Source organism: Pseudorca crassidens, chromosome X (assembly GCF_039906515.1).
Source record: "Pseudorca crassidens isolate mPseCra1 chromosome X, mPseCra1.hap1, whole genome shotgun sequence".
Classification (NCBI taxonomy): domain Eukaryota; kingdom Metazoa; phylum Chordata; class Mammalia; order Artiodactyla; family Delphinidae; genus Pseudorca; species Pseudorca crassidens.
This window is the reverse complement of record NC_090317.1, coordinates 133,794,781-133,812,621: the sequence shown is the minus strand read 5'-3', so window position 1 is coordinate 133,812,621 and position 17,841 is coordinate 133,794,781.

The following is a 17,841-nucleotide window of genomic DNA, read 5'->3' as shown; positions in this document are numbered from 1 at the left end:
TGTAGACAAGGTACCAGCTCTGGGAAGTTCAGAGGCTCCATGACAAATGGCCCCTGGTGCCCCTTAATTCCCAAAAGGCATTAGGAGGGTGACAAACAGCCCCACTGGAGCCACCTGCATGCCTGATGCTGGACCCCCCCTGGTTGATCTTCATCTTCTAGGGTTTTCATCTGAGAGGTGTGCCCCATCCTGTCCCCAGCGAACAAAACTGGGGTCCAGTCGCCTGCGTGCAGTGAAGCCAATCTACTGACCCTGGGTCGTGGTGAAGGAAAGTACAGCGTGCATTGCAGGCACCAAGCAAGGAGTCCAGGCAGCTGGTGCTCAGAAGACCCAAACTCCCTGATGGCTTTCAGGGAGAGGGTTTTAAAGACAGTGAGGGAGTGGAGCTGTGGGCTGTGTGATCAGCTGGTGGACCTTCCTCTGAGTGGTTGGTGGCGAGGTCATCGGGAGTCCACATCATCAACCTTCTGGTCCCAGCTGGTCTGGCGTCTCCATGCTGGCGAGCAGCATATGAAGGTAACTTCTCCCACCTGGTGGAGGTTTCAGTATCTGCAAAACAGCCCACAGGATACAGCTCAGAATATGATCTACAGCCCTTGAGGAGGAACTAAAGTCCTTGACTTTGTTTTATGGCCCAACTATTATAATTTTGTCTTGCTTGACTGTTTTCCTTTCTTCCTGCATTTTCTCATTCTCTGATTAAATGTATTCTTTGGAACTCGGACGGCCTCGGAGGCTAAAGCTTTTCTACAAATGAGAAGGCATGCGGAGGACATTGCAGGGTGGTGGTGGTGGGGATCTCTTCCCCTACAGGGCCCTGTTCGGTTAGAGTGGGGAGAGAGAAGTCCATTCTCCACGTGGTGTGACATTATTTAGTTGCTGAAAAACACTTTAGGATGACAGGATGGCAATGTGGCAGCCACCCAAGCCCCACAAACCCCCAAACCCCAAGACCCATCCTCTTGGGGTCTTTCCAGCAGGTGAAGGGTCTGCGCTCCATCCTGGCTTGCTGGGACAGCGGTCCTGTCTCCAGCAAACAAACATGGGGTGCAGGAAGAGAAGGGTGATCTGCCACTGGAGAGGGTCAGACCCCCCAGGGTAGACGCTGATGCCATCTGGGTTGAGCGAGTGCCCTGAGCATGTGTTGGGGGAAATCCAGTTGCCCACACTTCCTCATCCAAACTACAGAGATCAGACCCACATGCCGGGTCACAGCCCCAAGCCTGCACTTTTGTTCCCACCCCCACTTTCAGAGCAAAGCCGACCCCAAGAGGCAATGAAGCGAGGCCCCGGTTCTACAGAAACCATGATTGGTTTCTCAGGAAGGTGGGTCCCTGCCCCACGGCCTCCTGGTCTCTGTGCAGCCCTGGGTGGACCGAATGGTGCTGAGAATCTGGTGAATGCACAGGAAAAGGAAGGGACACACCCTCCATCTCACACCACAACATCAGGTCCTCAACTTCTGGGCCGGTTGTTTCCCTCCAGAGGCTGGTACTGACAAAACCTCAAGAGAAAAAACAAGCTCATGGGTACGGGAGGCCCAGGGAAACTGTTTCACTTCCCCATAGCCCTGGCGTGAGGCCAGGCTGGGCGGTCTCGGTGTGTGAGTGATCCTCCAGCTTTAGGGGGTGTCACAAAAAGCTCTCGGCCCCATTAACTGGGACCCAGGAGGCAATGACTCTGTGTTGTTCAAGCAGCATGATTCACAACAGCCCAAAGGTGGAAACAACCCAAGTGTCCATGGATGGATGGGTGGGTGGATGGATGGATGGATGGACGGATCCTTGGATGGATGGATGGATGGATGGATGGATGGATGGATGGATGGATGGACGGATCCTTGGATGGATGGATGGATGGATGGGTGGATGGATGGATGGACGGATCCTTGGGTGGATGGATGGATGGATGGATGGATGGGTGGATGGATGGGTGGATGGATGGATGGGTGGGTGGATGGATGGATGGATGGGTGGGTGGGTGGATGGATGGATGGATGGATCCTTGGATGGATGGGTGGATGGATGGATGGATGGATGGGTGGATGGGTGGATGGGTGGATGGATGGGTGGGTGGGTGGATGGATGTTGGATAAACAGCACGGGGTCCATCCATACAGTAGAATATGACTCAGCCATGAAAAGGAGTGAAGCTCTGACACAGGCTACAACGTGGATGGACCTTGAACACACGATGCTCAGTGAGAGAAGCCAGACCCAGAAGGACACACAGTGTGTGATTCCACTGATAGGAGACGTCCAGAACAGGCAAATCCCCAGAGACAGAAAGTGGGTTCGTGGTGCTTTCTGTGGAAGGGGAAGGGGGATGACTTAATGGGGACAGAGTCTTCTTTGGGGGGGATGAGAATGTCCTAAAACTAGATAAATGTTGTGGTTGCACAGCACTGTGAAAGTGCTAAGTGCCTCTGGACTGTGCGTTTTAAAGGGATTACTTGTATGCTATGTGGATTTCCCTGTAATTTAAAAAAAATAAAAAGAATCAGACGGACTGGCCTCCGTTCATGGGAATGTCAGCTGCACCAGGACATTCAGGTCTCCCACTGGGCCCCCTCCCACCCCGAGCTGAGAGCCCAGAGCCCACCGTTGGGATGGGGGAGTGTTTGATTCGGCAATAAGGTCCCTCTGGCATTCGTATGGTCCTGCAGAGCAGAGCCAGGCTGCACACAGAGCTGATGGGACCCTGGAGGTCGCTCTCTGGAAACAAAAAGTAAAACTGACAATGGATGGAAAATAAATAACCTGCTTTTGACTCACCCCAGTTTTAGTTTCTACGGCCCCATCAGCGTGAGCTCCCCATGAGGATTTGGGACATTGCAATGCTGATCTTGAAACCAAAAGCAAACACCAGGCTCTGTGGGACGCCCAAGGCCCACCTGCACTTGGCTGGCCTATCGGGATGTGTGCGGGCTCCCAGCCAAGGACACAGCCCCGAGAGAGCAAACCCTCACCTGCCAGGCCCGTGCGTGCCCTCTGGGTCTCCTGGCCTGGGGTCTCCAGACCCCAGATTTCTCTACATGTCCAAAAGACCCGAAATCTTGCACGTTTTAAATAATACCGGTGTGTGAGTCTCTTGGGGCAGCTGCCACAAATGACCATAAGCTGGACACCTTAAAATGATTGGAATCCATCTTCCCCCAGTCCTGGAGACCAGACGTCTGAGGTCAAGGTATCCCAGGGCCGTGCTCCCTCCGGAGGCTCCAGGGAAGGGTCCTTCTTGCCTCTTCCAGCTTCTGGGGGCTCCAGGCGTCCCTGGGCTCGTGGCCGCGTCCCTCCTGTCTCTGCCTCTGTCTTCCCGGGGCTTCTCCTCTGTGTCTGGGTCTCTCCTCTTCTGTGTCTTAGAAGGACCCTGGCATTGGAGGTAGGGCCACCCTCCTCCAGGGGGACCTCATGTGGATCATTGCATGAATTACCTCTGCAAAGACTATTTCCATTACGTCCCACAGAGAAGTTCTGGAGGTTGACATGAAGCCTCAGCTTCCAGGGCTCACCTGCGGTGGAGGGGCCATGGGGTTACGCCGGAGTCTCCCCTGGACCGGGGCTTGCTTTGTGGTTGTGAATGGGTTAATTCTGAGGCAATCCGGGGGTTGTGGACCCACCCACAGAAAGCACCCACTCCTGTGCGGTTTGGGGTTTTCCTCTGGGGCAAGTGCTGGGCCACTCTTCATCTGTCTGATTCCCTCTCATCAAGGCGAAGACAGAACTGCTCAGAGCGAGGGACCCCTCCCTGACTCCTCGTCAGACTCCTGGCTTTCGGCAGCTCAGAAACTGAGCAAAGAACCTCATCTACCTGCCTGTCTCTCTATATCTATCTACTACCTATCTATCTATCTACGGCTGTGGTTCTCACCCAGGGATGACTGCCCCCAGGGGACATATGACAACGTCTGGAGACATTCCCGGTTGTCAGCACGGAGGGGAGGGGATGCTCCTGGCATGTGGTGGGTGGAGACCAGGGAAGCTGCTGCACACCCCACAGAGCCCAGCACGCCCCGCATCAGAGAGTCCTCCAGCCCCAGATGCCAGGAGTGCTGAGGCTGAGAAGTCTGCCCTAAGAGGGCGAGTCTGCCCGCACTGTCCTTCCTGGTCTGTCCCGCACTGATCTCCCGGCACAGCGTGCTTTTGGGGTTGCTGAGCTTCCGTGCGGTCACCATCGCTGTGAATGGAGGTTTGGAGACCAGCCGAATAGAGAGACCCTGGCTGTGGCAGATGCACTGGAGGGCTCCTGCCGGCCCTTCTGTCCTGTGACCGGGGCCATACCACCCCCGGGGGCCCTGGCCTGGTCCCACCTGGCTCCGGGGAGGGTCACACTTCACTCACACTCCTGCCGTCCCCGTCTGGGGAGCGGCTGTGACCCCAGAGAGGACAGTCGTCTCCCGGGATTCACAGCCCCCTGGAGGGTGCACATCAGACCCAGTTGGCAGGGAAGGTGTAAGAAACAGCCCCAGGCCCCCAGGTGCCTTATGGACAAGACACCTGGTCTCCAAGGATTCTTCGGTTTCGGGACCAGGGCACTGACACTCCCCCTTGTTTTGCGGGTGGCTCTTCCCTATCAGGGAACAGTCACCCTATTGGGAAGATACGTGCTGTTTAGTTTCTGTAATAACGTGGTGTCATTTCTCAGGATGTTTTATGGGGAAGGAGACCCTGAGCGTGTGTGTGGCTGGAGTGTGGAGGGGTAAGGAAGCAGGAAGATGTCAAGGGCGAGACATTTGGGGTTGATCCTGAGGTTGGATCTGCAATGCAATTAGGAAGGACATTTGGGTCAGGAATTCCACCTGCAAACACCATATACTTTTTTTTTTTTAACATTGGGAGATAATCCAATAATGCTGGGATGATGGGATGTATTCCTTCAACACCGTGTGGCAAAGGGACCTTTCTAAGTTGGCTGCACACCCCGTGAAGTGGGGCTCCCCCCACCCATGACATCAGCAATCTCTGCGGTCAGCCGAACTTCACCCCACTCATCCATGGGAAGCAGGTCCAAACTCATCCTTCAGGGAATCTTTCTGAATTCTGAAACCTCCCTGGGACTCTCTCTGTTTTTCAATACAAGGAAGGAGGAGTTGTGTATCCTTTTATGTCATCAAAGTGAAATACAAGGGTATCTATATTAATTTACTATAATAAAGCCAGGAGGGAAGATCTATGGTGTTACATTAGACGTTGCATAACCAGTTTTTAAAAATTTTTATAGGGGTATAATTCATTTACAATGTTGTGTTAGTTTCAGGTGTACAGCAAAGTGAATCTGTTATAAAAAGACATATATCCACTCCTTTTTAGATTCTTTAAAAAAATAAAATAGAACTTGTATAACTAACACAACATTGTCAATCAACTATACTCCAATATAAAATAAAAACAAAAACATAAAAGCATAAAAAAAGAAGCTGTATAAAGTTTGTGGTATTTTCCAAGTACGTGGGGCAACAAGTGGAAAAAATGATTCTTTCTAGTTATAGTTGCCATTTTCTAAGACTTTCACATCAATTGTGCCTTTCCAAAATTGTTTTCTTCCCCTGTTGTGGGCTTCACCTTTATTGCCTTGTTGCTGCCTCTGCTTCAGTTTTTCTTAATCACTTTTCTTCTAATTGTAAAAAGAACGCCCACTGGAGAAAATTGGCGGTAGGAATGGAGATAAACTTCCCTGGTGGCGCAGTAGTTGAGAGTCCGCCTGCCGATGCAGGGGACACGGGTTCGTGCCCCGGTCCGGGAAGATCCCACGTGCCGCGGAGCGGCTGGGCCCGTGAGCCACGGCCGCTGAGCCTGCGCGTCCAGAGCCTGTGCTCCGCAACGGGAGAGGCCACAACAGTGAGAGGCCCGCGTACCGCAAAAACAAAAAACAAAACAAAAAACAAAACAAACAAACAAAAAAAACCAGTCTGGGCTCCTAGAATGGAACATCTTTGCATTTACTGTTGAAAGGATTATTACTTTGTTTCATGCCCTCTGTTTCTCATGCTACACTTGCTTGAATTATGTTCAGGAATTATTATTTCAGTGTTTTGCAAATATCAACCTTTCCCTGCTGACAGTTGCATTTGCAGTGAGAAGTAACTGTATGGAATCCTGTTTTTAAAAAATTTATTATTATCATGAAAAGCGGACCCCAGTCCACTGTGGACCCCAGTCTGTGGGATGAGAATACAGTCGGGTATTCCAGAGCTAGATCCTATATTTCTTGAAACATTTTACATCTTTTATTTCAAAGTCAGTGTTTTCTATATTGTACTTTAAAAATACATTGTGTTCTAAATTAGGAGTTTGGGATTAACAGATACACACTACTATATATACTATATATAAGATAGACAACGAGGACCTACTGTATAGCACAGGGAACTATATATTTTATATATATATATATATATAAACTGAATGAGTTTGCTGTACACCAGAAATGAACACAGCATTGTAAATTAGCTATACTTCAATTTTAAAAAGGTTAAAAATATATAATGTTCATATTAGTTCATAACAACTAATATGTATAATATTACTCCATTACCATTAATTATTAATTACAATGTAATTATGCCAATGCATTGTGTATTTTTATATATTACACATTTAAAATGTTTTTTGTTAAACTCTTTATTTTTTATGGCAAACTGCCAATTATTGTGTACCAAAGCTTTTCCACTCTAAAATTTTAGATTTCACTTCCTCTCTTCTTTGGCCAGAGTTAGTTTTATGAGATTTTTTTTTTTTTTCCAAAAAGGGAACATTAGGAGCATGTTTTGAATCATGCCTGCAATTTTGTGCTTCCAAGATGACACCTTTTCCAGCACAGGATTTTGGGGTGGAAAACCTTTCCCTGTCAAAACTAGATAGACAGCCCCTGCCCCCGGCCCCCCCCCCAAAAAAAACTGGAGAGACCTGGTCCTTCAGATGTTTGGGTATTTGGTTCTGGGGATGACTGAGGATTTGTTTCTGTAAAGAATCTGTTTATTTTTCTTGGGTTCTAGACGATGTTCTTTATCTTCAGTATTTAAGAAAAATTACCAAGAGGAATTTCTGGGTCTCTTTTCCCTTGGGGGAGGGGTGCTTTGCTTTGCACAGCTGTATTCAGTACAGGGATATTTTTGTTTATTTTTTTTTTTTGATTATTGTTTCTGCTTTATTGGTTTTCTTCATGGAATTTATGTTGCAAATATACTATGTGTAGAGATATGAAATAATAAATATGGCATGCACATAGATAATGTAATCTATGTATACACCGTATGTGTGTATATACACAAACACCATATGTATACTATATTCATATACTTTACATATATTCGTGTAACTCATACATATGTTATATCACATTCATGTAATAATATATTCGGTATTAAATTATCTTTTAATCCTTTTACCTCACTATTCCGCCGGAGTTTGACCCTTCCTGATGGATTTAATGATGGGTGGCCTCCCATCTTTACTGCCCTGGCTCTTGATTTTAATTTGCCTGTTAAGAATTCTCCATGCTGTCCTTCCTACTCGTAACTTTTCTGATCACTCCAGTCCCAAGGACACCCTTCCCCTGGCACTTAGATAAGAGGCGGGGATCTCTGACCACCTGTCCCCCATCTTCGTGCTGGATCTGCAGAAGGAGCAGCTGCTGTGGGGTCTACCGTGTTTCTGAACAATCAGCAGTCGCCCTGCAGGGCTTCCCCGGTTCTCTGGGTTCCCTGTATGTCTGCATCTTTCAGGCAGGGTCTCTGCTCACAAGCAGGTAGGGGGTGGGATTAGGGGGTGGGGGGCAAGCAGAGGATGCTGCCCTGCTCACCGGGGTGACACCAAGGATTGGCCCCCACCTCCCAGAGCAGGAACAGTCAGGGCTGTCCTGTCATCTCCCGACAGTGCTTTCCAGGATCCTGCCCCTGGAAAGGGGGCAGGACCTCTGGCTAGACCTACCGATGGCATCAGGGCAGACGCTGAAGTGAGACACGTGACTTGAACTGGGCCCATCAGATGTATAGGTATGGAGAGAGATTCATTTTAAGGAATTGGCTCACGCAATTGTCGGGGTGCAAGTCTCAGATATTCAGGCTGAAGACCCCAGGGAAGAGCTGAGGTTGGAGCTGAAGCCCAGAGACCATCTGCTGGCAGAATTCCTTTTTGGCTCAGGGAAGATGGGTTTTCATTCGCTTGAGGGCTTCAACTGATTAGATGAGGCCCGCCCACACCGGGGAGGGCAGTCTGCTTTACTCTAAGTTCATCTCACTCACAAAATAGCTTTGGAGAAACATCCAGGATAATATATGGCCCCATATCTGGGCACTGTGGCCCAGCCACGTGGGTACATAACAGTAACCGTCACAAATAGATAACCTTGTATGCTGAGAGGTGGAGGGATTGCCTCTTTGCTCCACATGGAGAATGGAGAAAACCTGCCTGCAGGGAGCAGATCACAGCAGGACCCAAGAGAAATGCAGAGATGCAAAGCGAAGCACAAACGCTATCTGGTCCCTAAAAATTCCCCAGCTCCCATCCCTAAGAAGGGCCCTTTCTTTTTTAGGTGGTTAGAGGGATAGCTCTGAAACCCGTGGTAGTCCCCAGTGATAGTTAACGCACTGGGCAGGTTTCTACACCTGGAAAGATTGTACCGTCCTGCCCCACAGGTCCACGGGCCCATGCTAGTTGAAAGTGTGTAGGCAGATGCTCTCTGCTCTGACCTGTTCCCAGAACATCTACTGAAAACAAACCCAGTTTAAAAAACCAGAAGAATGCCCTGCTGCTCTCTTTAGAGTAAAAATAACTGGCTTTCTTTCCTTGGGGTGAAAACTCAGCCATGAAAAGGACTGAAGCTCTGACACAGGCTACAACATGGATGAACTTTGAACACAGGATGCTGCGTGAGAGAAGCAGACACAGAAGGACACACAGTGTGGGATTCCACTGATAAGAAGTTTCTAGAACAGGCAAACCCACAGAGTTGGAAAGTAGGTTCCTGGTTACCAGGGGCTGGGGCAGTGGGATGGGGAGTGACAGCTCATGGGGACAGAGTCTCCTTTAGGGGGATGAGAAGGTTCTGGAACCAGAGAGAAGTGGTGGTTACACAACATTGTGAATGTGCTGTACGTTTTACATGGTGAGTTACATGTTCTGTGGGTCACCGCAGTAAAGAAAAATACCTGGTTTTAAATTAAGCTTCTTAGGGACCAGGGTGGGGAAGGAGGGCCGTTGTCTGCACTCCTAACACGCCTTGGGCAGCCGTCCAGCGCTTCTGCAAATGGTCACTGCGGCAGTGAACGTCGCAAGACCATGCAGGTGGTCCACGTGATAGAACCACCGGGAATGAGCCTGCGAATATTTACAAAAATCCAGCAGGTCCTGGGACCAGCTCGTGTGGCGCGCTGTGCCCTGAGTCCGTGTTCTTCCTTTCCACGTCGCATCCGAAACGCAGACCCACAAGTGGCGGCCATTCGGTCAGCCACCACGAGTGAATCCACAGCCTTATGAGGTGGAGTCTTGTCTGTTTTTATCTACTGGCGTCGGCTGGTTTGCGTAGACACTGATGGAATGCAACGGGTTCGGGTGACAAACTGCGGTGGGGTCCAGGCTTGGTCACAGGGGGGACATCTGTCCCACAGACAGGCTGTTTCTGGGATGCGGACCCTGTGGTGTTTGTCCGGGGACGCAGTCACCCCTGGAAGGTGTCAGGGAAACACGATGATGACGTTTGCTAAAACGGGACGTTGGACCAGGGCAGGTGGCTGAGTTCTTGCTGCTGCCTTTGTGGAGAGGCAGGCAGGCTTGGGGCTGCTGTCTGTTTCATACCCAGGCTGGTAGGTGTTCATTACCAAAAAGGCTCGCTCTTCTGAGCTTCAGGAAGGTGCTAACTTTCCGTGGACAAGTCTTCCAGTGAGAAGGTGGTGCTCAGCTTTCGGTTTGCCGACAAGAAGATTGAGCAGATACCATTGTTCCTGCGTCCAGGCTAATCTTACCCTCACAGCTTTCCGTGCGCAAGGAGGAAAATCATCAAGCCAGCTTGCGTTTCTGCAGCTGCCTGGGACCAGAGGGTGGTACAGTGAATGCTAGGGAACTGGCTGGTTTATGGAGAGAGCCAGGCGTGGTGGTCCTGGCCACAGTGGGTAGAGGGAGAAGGGGAACGCGGCGGGTAACACTTTCTCCAGCTCTAAACATCCCTGGAATTCTGCATGTCAGTCGTGTCCACAGGATGTCCAGTGAGCAATGAGGTGCAAATGGAACAGAAAAAAGGCAGGAAATGAAGAGCCGGCCCGAGCTATCCCCTTACCTTGGGGAGCCCCACCTCTGAGCAAACCTGGGTGACTGAACAGGGCTGGCAACCCAGCTGTGCGGGGGAAAACCCAGCACTACTGGTGAGAGTTTCCCTGGGTTTGTTGATTGCACGTCCTGGGGGGGGCAAAATAAAAGAAAACTACTGTGCCCCAAATTCAGTCTTCAGCGTAACGATGCTCATGTCATGTGATCACTGACAACAATAAAAATTGATGCAAAAATCCACAAGGAACAAAACATTAGCGTTTTAAATAAGGATGGGACCCATGAGGTGAAGTAAAACATTATGAGAGGTTGATGGTCCCTTGGTCAAGAGAATTTTGTCAAGTGGGGCAATTCTCTCAACCTAAGATGAGATGGGTGAAGAAGGAGACTTTGAGAATATTTTTGATGAGCATTCATCCATCGAAGTTGGGCCAGTAGAAATGTAAGAAGGATGGGTGGGTGGATGGAGAGGACAAAGGTGGCCAGTGCTCTAACACTGGACCCTCGTTCAGTTCACTGGTCGCTGGGATTCTTGCAACCGTGAATGAAAAATATTGCCTGCCCTTTCAGTAAATAAAGGATGTTGCGGCCATGAGGCCACAACAGCCACTCCCAACGGTGCACCCTGGGGGGACTCAGGATGGAGAAAAACAGGATGCTGGCCCCGGACAGCTAAGGTGCACATCAGAGGAATGATTTCGATGAGCCCAGACTCTTGCATCTCCCCATACATAGAAACGCGCTAAATTCATGCACTTGAAATGCCTGATTTTCTTTAATTAACTGGGACCTTCTAATGTTCTGACCACCTGGTCTTCGTTGCAAAAACCCCTAGATACCCTGGCCCCTCCCCGACCTCTTGCAAGCAGTGCCTCAGAGCCTTCTGAGACGCTGTCTCCCGGACTTAAGTCCTCAGCAAGTCCACCAAATAAAACATAATTCTCAACTTTTAGGTTCTGCATTTTTTTCAGTCCACACAATGCTTACCCACTCCCCCCGTCGCCCTCAGGGTCCAGCTCCAGGAGGCGAGAGCCCAGTCCCCGAGGATGAGTCCTTCTCTCGCCGACCTCTCAGGACTGGGCCCTGTCTGTGAGTCTGTCTGGCAGCCCTCACTTGTTGGGGGCCTCGTGGTGTGGACCACAGTCCTGGGCCTCCCCCACCCCCAGCTGTCACCTGCCACTGGAAACTTCCAGTTGACCATCGCTACACAGTTGGCTCTGGAGCCCATGCTTTTTCCTGGTTCTGTTCATCCCGGACAAATACCTTCCACTCTGTTCTGAATTACACCCCAGTTACCCTAAAGAGAAAAGGGAAGGCCCGCACGTTGGTGACAGACCTGAGGACGTCATTTCTGTGAAAGGAGGGACTCTCCTTTATCTCAGTTTTGTACCTTTATCTCCTGCTCCGAGACTGCCCTCTGCTCTGATCTTCACAACATCTGATTTTCTCCTCCTCACACAGGAAATAAGACCCCCCCATAGCATATAAGACCCCACCCCCCATAGCATATCTCCTTAAAATATCACTTGCACATCAACAGCTAATGAATTCCCGGACTCTGCAACACAGGAAGCAGCATTTTCTCATCAGTCTATGTTGTCAATGAAATCTCCCCACTCCCCCTGTTCCTAAGCAACCTTAGGTAACCTGTCGTGGTACCCTGGGTCCTTTCTCATGGAGTGTATTTGATTCTTGTGATCTCATCATTAACAGGGCTAGACACGGATCATCTCTCCTGGTGACCTCACCTCCAGACCACTTCCAGTGACTGGGGTGGTGTCTGTCTCCTGTCGACCACCCCTTAGGTCTCTGTATCTGCAAACCCAAGCTCACAGATGATTAACGTGTTGTAGTGCAGTCGGGGGAAGAGAAAGGGACGGTGGGAGAAAGTCTCCGAGAGAACCACACACATAATACCTTTCCTTCCAAAGACTTGGAGAGGTGAGGCTGGTACCGTTTACTAAAAAAAAGAAAAAAAAATTCCAGCTCTAATTATGCAAATCTGGGGAGGAAATAATGTAGAGGTTTAAGGAACGTTCTTGAGAAATAATGGGGAAGGCACCAAACCATGAAGACACTTTACTCATGCCTACAGACTGGGAACAACCACCCTGAAAATATAGTCCATCTTTGCACAGAGTGAGGAGGGAGAGCCCTTGCTAAACCAACCTTCTGCTCCAGGAAACACTGTGTGTCCCTCTGCGATCGTATGATGGACCACACAGGCGAGGGGAAGTGGGAGATGAAATCGATCTTAACGCAGCAAGATATAACCGCAGCCTCCACTTGGGTGCTGACGGCTGGTGTATGGTTCAGCCTCTCCTGGACCCGCCAGGATCTCGTTGTCCTGGGGACCCCACCGGAGGGCTCTCTGATCTCCCCCAGGGAAAGTCCCATAAGGACATTTGGCCACTCCTGCCTGGGCTTGTGCAGAGGGTGCCTCTTTGCACCAGGAGGCCACGTTCCCTTCAACTACCTTCCACAAGCCCTGCTGTACTGCCCTTAAAGCTCTCGCCCTGTTCTCATGAGGGGACCCCACCCTCGCCCTCCCCAGGCTTTATGTCACCCTTTCTCATCTTCCTTCAAAGCACTGCCATAAATTGTAGCACTCCTGTGCTTTGCTTGTGCGTAGTGAAGACTTAACCTGACCCAGAGACAGGCCTGTCTTTGCCCTCTACTCCCGAGAGGTGACCTCCAGGCCCCTGCAGTGTCCTGCTTCATAGGCGTGTCTTTGTCTGCTTGGGGACGTTGGCTGCTGGACCCTTTAACGATGCGATTTATGATGGGGACTTTGGGACATGCCATATCAGTTCCAAACTCCAGGAGAAGATGGAGACTACAAACATTAGTATCCTGAACGTCTGGAGGGGACTGGAGACTAAAGGACAGCCACGTGGTTGAGTACCAATAATACTGGATGCTGAGGCTCAGGTGAGTTTCCCTAGTGGACAATATTCTGTGCATATTGTCACACATTGATGCGTGCATGCATGGATGGGTGGCTGGCTGGCTGGCTGGATGACGGGTGGGTGATGGATGGGTGATGGACGGATGACGGATGGATGGATGGTTGGATGGATGGGTGGCTGGATGGATGATGGATGGCTGATGGATGGATGACGGATGGATGGATGATGGATGGATGGATGGATGGATGGATGGATGAATTGGGGGGTGGATGGTTGAATTGTGCCCAGTATCTTCTCCTGTACCAGGGATGCACCTCCAACATCATGGTTTTTCCTGCTCTAGACTCACCCGGGGCTCCTGAGTTTACAGGACAGCTCCCTTAAGGCTGCAGGCACCTCCAAGCTAAGTCAACCCTCCTGGACCCACCTGCCTCCTTCCTCTTCCAAACTGCACCTTCTTCTGTTGGTTTCCCCTCAGTGCATGTCATTGACCTCACCCGGTGGCCAGAGCCTGGGACCTCAGAGTCATTCTTATCCCACCACCCCTGACCCTTGTAACCCAACCAGACACCCTTGATCAATCCCTGAGTCCTTTATCCCAACCTAATCCCCTTTCTCCATCTTCGACAGTGATGCAGTCACCCACCCCAAACTACTGATCCCACAGTCTGACGTCACCGTTGAGTACCACCGTATCATCACAACAGCAGGGGCGTGTAACATATCTGCAGCATGAGGTCTTCATGTAACACTCAGAGAGTGAGTGGGTGAGTATATCTGTGCCTGACTCAGCATAGAGGTTGCTGTCACGGCTTACCCAGCGTCCTGTGTGTGTGCGTTAGGGCTGTTTCCAATGTCAGGTCTTCTAATGCAGCCAGAAGTATTAATTGCACATATGCCTTTTATACCTACAGGGACTACATATATATATATATATATACACACACACACATATATATGTATATACACACATATGTACCTTATATACGCATACTATATGTGTGTGTGTGGCCACACGCGCACGTATGCAGAACTTACACATATGCTTTTGTATATCTGTGGGGAATAATTCTACAGTCTGAATTACCCACACTGAGCCTGGAGACTCAGAGAATGTGAGCACTTTAAACATGGTACTTGAGAGATTTTGTGGAATTTACTTTTGAACATCAGGCTAATTTGTACCGCCAGCACCAGCAGAGGTGAGAGTGCATTTCTGCAGAGTCTTCAATGGTGGGGTGCCTTTTTCTTTCTATTGTGCTGCTTACGGCATGATACATTGCGTAGAAAGTTCTGGAATAAATAAGAAATGATCTAACAGGAGACTGAGTGGCAGAAGGTGGACTCCATAAATAGGGGAATGTTCATGGGAAATGACTACTTTGCTGAGGATGGATGACCCTTCAGACCTTGGCTTCACATCCAGACCAGAGGATTAATATGGTGGAGCTCTTGCCAGTGTTCATTAAGGAGGTGGGTGCGCCACCTGGTGGAAAGGGGTTGTTTTGAATAAAGTCTTGAGAGGCATGGATCTGTGAGGTGGATGGAGAGAGGGATGGCTGGATGGGTAGGTGGATCGATGGGCAGATGGACAGTTGGGTGAGTGGGTGGATGGAAGGATGGGTGAATGGATGGGTGAGTGGACAGATAGGCTGATGAGTGGGTGGGTGGGTAGACCAGTGGATGAGTGGATAGACGGATGAATGGATGGATGGATGGATGGATGGATGAAGAGACAGACAGATGGAGTGTAGAGGATGAATGGACAGATGAATGGACACACAGGTGGATGAATGGATGGATAGCCAGACAAATGGTTGGTTGGATGGATGGATGGATGGGTTGTTGGATGAAAGGACAGATAGGTCAATGGATGGATGGATAGATGCGTAGATGAATGGATGGATGGGTGGGTGGGTACATGGATGGATGGGTGATGGACAGACGTATGGGTGGATGGGTGGAGGGTGAATGGACACACAGATGGATAGGTGGATGGATGGATGGATGGATGGATGGGTTGTTGGATGAGTGGCTGGATGGGTCAATGGATGGATGGGTAGATGGGTAGATGAATGGATGGATGGGTGGGTGGATGGATGGATGAACAGATAGATAGATGTATGCATACATATATACATACATTTATAGATGCCCATACTAACACCAGGCACTTTTCTCGAAGGAATGGATTAACAGGGTCCCTCGATATGGCTCAAAGTGAAAGGAATGCTGATACAGAGGGGGGAAGGTGTCTAACCTGGAGGGAAGTATCCGAATCTAGATGGAAGCCAGAATTGGAGTAGCTCTGGGTTCAGAAACAGGTGTCCAGCTTACTGTTCTCAATTCTCGCAGTACCTCATTGAATGCCTACATCCAGCATGAACCTGAGTACCTCTGCATCAGCTGTAATTAGTTACATGAAGATGAGGGCACAGCGGAGGAGGGTGGGTCTAATCTAATGTGTACGGGGCCCTTATGAGAAAAAGACGGAGACACACACACAGAGGGAGGACGATCCTTTGAGGATAGAGGCAGAGATGGCAGGGAAGCTGCCACAGGCCAAGGGACACTGGAGATCGCCAGCAAACCACCCAAAGCCAGGAGACGGACCTGGGACAGATCTTTCCTTGGAGCCCTCAGAAGGAACCCACCCAGCCCACACCTTGATTTCAGGCTTCTGGTCTGAAGGGGGTACATTTCTGTGCTGTCTGGGGTAATGTGTTACAGCAGTCCTAAAAACTGAATCGAGTGATGATAAGAAAATCACTGCTTATTTAAGCACGAGAGGAGGTCATTTTCTGCGTGGGGTAAAGAGGCATGTTTTTCTGTGATTAAGGAGGGCTGAGGATCCATATGTTGATTCCAGATGTAGTAGTCATGTATGGCTGGGTAACAAAGGGCTCCAAACGTAGAGGCTATAAACAACAGATGTTTACCATCTCCCAGTTTCCCTAAGTCAGGCGTCCAGGCCCCGGGCTAATGGCGTCCTCTGCTCAAGGGTTCACCGGGCTGAAATCAAGGTGTCAGCCGGGGCTAGGGGTCTCACTGGGGGCTTGGGCTCTCTTCAAAGCTCAGTGCTTGTTGGAAGAATTTCAGTTTCCTGTGTTGGGGCATTAAGACCGTCATCTCCCAGAAGCCACCTGCCAATCCCTGCCAAGTGGTATTTTTCCACCAGGCAGTTTGCTCCCTCGAGGCAACCAGGCAGTTTCTCTGCTGTTTCAAAGCTCTCCGACGTCTTAGCCCTGACTCCGACACCTGATTAGGTCAGGCCCATCCAGAATAATCTCTCCTTCCATTAGCTCGAATCAGTGGATTATAGACTTAAATTACAACCACAGAATTCCTTCACCATTGCCATATAATCCTGGGAGCGATATCTCATCCTATTCCCAGGTCCCCGTCACGCTCAACGAGAAGGATTTATATACCCACGCATATACCATGCCAGCACAAAGGATTCAGGCTACAGGTAATTGGGAACTTTGTTTTTCTGTTTCTGGGGTACATCCCCTGGAGGAACATTTTGCTCAAAACTGTAAAAGGATTTTCCTTGAACATTTCCCAAATTATTACAATCATCTCTTAGTCTTGCCGCTCCCGAAGAAGGGAATACCTCATTTCTTAATTCACTTTGCAAATTGCTTGGTAGAACACAGCGGAAAAGCAGTTTCCAAATTTAACAGTTCTCCAGGGAAATAAGCAAGCCATCCACATGCAAGCAGCCTTTGGGAGAACGGCTTTCAAGGGAACACCAAACACCTTTACGTTCTCCAGAAGAAGACAAAAGAAAGCAGAAAAGATACATACCCCACTGAGAAGCCTGCCTGTGTTCAAAGAGGGACCCCCCTACCTGGGGGACCCTGGAGCCTCCGTTTCCTCCTTGTCAGGTGGATGTCATGATTATATTTGACTATATGGGTAGCATTTAATTCGACTACATATCTCACCCATAGCAGACACCCAGCAAAAACCCAGGAGCCTCTTTTCAAAACTCCACCTGACATAGGGTGGAGTTACCCACTCTCGCCCCTTCTGAAGCAAATGCTTTGGCACTTTCCGTGTTGAAAAACAGAGGGTCTGTGCTCTTGTTCTCCGACCCTGGGTTGTTTATTTTTTAATAAACTTATTATTTTTATTTTTGGCTGTGTTGGGTCTTCGTTGCTGTGCACTGGCTCTAGGCGCACGGACTTCTGTAGTTGTAGCACGCGGGCTCAGTGATTGCGGCTCATGGGCTCTAGAGCGCAGGCTCAGTAGCTGTGGCGCAGGGCTTAGTTGCTCTGCCGCATGTGGGATCTTCCCAGGCCAGGACTCGAACCCGTTCCCCTTGCATTGGCAGGCGGATTCTTAACCACTGCACCATCAGGGAAGCCCCCAACCCTGGATTTTCAATGTGGGGACTTGTGACATATTTGGGGCATCAGAATCACATGCCTTGTGCAGCGCCTGGCACAAAGTGGGAGCTTAATAAATTGTCATTTGTTAATTTATATCATAAAATTATATGTATATTATTATGCATAAAATATATGTAACATGTAGTTATGCAAAAGTTCATTACATATGAAATACGTTGCATATAACGCCTAAAGCATATTATTACTTATTTACATTTAAATTTTAGATATTATTAGGCTTCACCTTAAAATGATAAAATACATAAAGTATATGTC